This window comes from Camelina sativa, chromosome 15 (genome assembly GCF_030686135.1).
Source record: "Camelina sativa cultivar CO46 ecotype springtype chromosome 15, ASM3068613v1".
Taxonomy (NCBI): domain Eukaryota; kingdom Viridiplantae; phylum Streptophyta; class Magnoliopsida; order Brassicales; family Brassicaceae; genus Camelina; species Camelina sativa.
In genome coordinates this window covers 27012195-27013645 of record NC_141894.1, presented here as the reverse complement: position 1 = coordinate 27013645, position 1451 = coordinate 27012195, and the positions used below count along the sequence as shown (strand labels likewise).

Below are 1451 nucleotides of genomic sequence, written 5' to 3'. Positions count from 1 at the left end.
CACGTCCCCGTCCACGACCAACAACTCAAACACCTTAACCACTGATCTTCCAAGAACAGAGGCTAACAAGCAGAAAACAAATCAATACCACACAAAGAAACATAACAATAACTCACCGTGGAATCTCATTGAAGGCTCGAAGAGGATGTTCTAGGACTCCATGCCACACACAATTGACTAACTCACATAATCAATCAAGACATGCAATCCCAAACATCACAACAGAAACCTAGTGAACCCAAACCTAGAACCGTAAGGGCTCTGATACCAAAATGAAACGACCGACTTTTTTTTTTTTTAATAATAAATAATAATAACAAATATATAATATAATATAATAATAAACTACAACTAGTGGTCCCATACCCACTAGCCACCTAACCACAATCACAATCATCAGCGGAAAACATTACCAATATCCAATAAATATAAATAGCCAATATTAATTCCAATCACAAACTAATGATCCAAACAACATCCAAAGAACCAGCAATCCTAAACAACATTCTAGGACTCCACTCTAGCAACCTAACAGAAGCCAGACAACCAAATGAACCACTAGAACATCCTCCTCTTCATCGCCCTGATTCCACGGTCACACTTTGCCTTTACCTGCACCACAAACACATATTGCAATGCATGAGTATTTAATAAACACTCAGTAAGGCAATCCTCCCATCTACTGGGCTATACACACAAGCAATAGAGACATCTCTAACCATCAACCATCAACCAACAATCATCAATCAACAATCAACAAGCCAAACAACACATAAACAAGCAGATTAGAAAAAATCTCCAGCTTAGATAAGCCATGGTCCTGCACTTACCTTAACAAGTGATTCACAAAACTAAATACAACCAAATGAGAGGCTTTCCAATATCCAAGAACAACCAAACTTGTTCCTACAACCAATCACAACAACAAACAAATATTGTAAACAAACTACCAGAAAAAAATAGAAAAGAACAACCTCACAAGTGAAACCACGAAACCAAAACGAACCGTTAACTTTCTAATCCCTCCGGTGAGAAGCAAGGTATATACGTCCAGAAGCTTCCCACAAAATTTCAGCACGATCAGATTATAGATGAAACCGCAATCATCCCCGTAACACCCGCTGGTCTCAATCCGCGAATGAGAAGAAACGCCTCACGAAAATACCAATATCTCCTAGAATATTAATCCAAATTCACTTCTGTAAAAAGGCGAGTGTACGAAAATCTTTTAGCTACAACCCTACCAAAAATCAATACCTTTCAAAACGATTTGACCCATCGGATCTTCTTTCTCCCAAACCCTGACAGTTCTGTTTCTCTCTTAACACTAAGGAAAAAGCTTGATCTCCTTCTCTTTCTCCTTTACACTCAATAACCAAGAGTTAACTCTCTTTCTCTCCCTCTCTCTGATGACAATGTCGATCAAAGCACAAAAATGAGGAAGTGTCGAC

At 38.6% G+C, this 1451-nt stretch overlaps 1 long non-coding RNA gene across 1 annotated transcript; it reads right to left on the bottom strand.

Moving 5' to 3' along the window:
- Positions 1-396: 396 nt before the first annotated feature.
- On the bottom strand, positions 397-1451 carry LOC147927171 (uncharacterized). Its single transcript, XR_015581574.1, has 4 exons — positions 1258-1451; positions 1007-1174; positions 831-906; positions 397-612 (listed from the first exon to the last, which is right to left on the bottom strand). It is a non-coding gene; the product is annotated as an uncharacterized LOC147927171 (long non-coding RNA).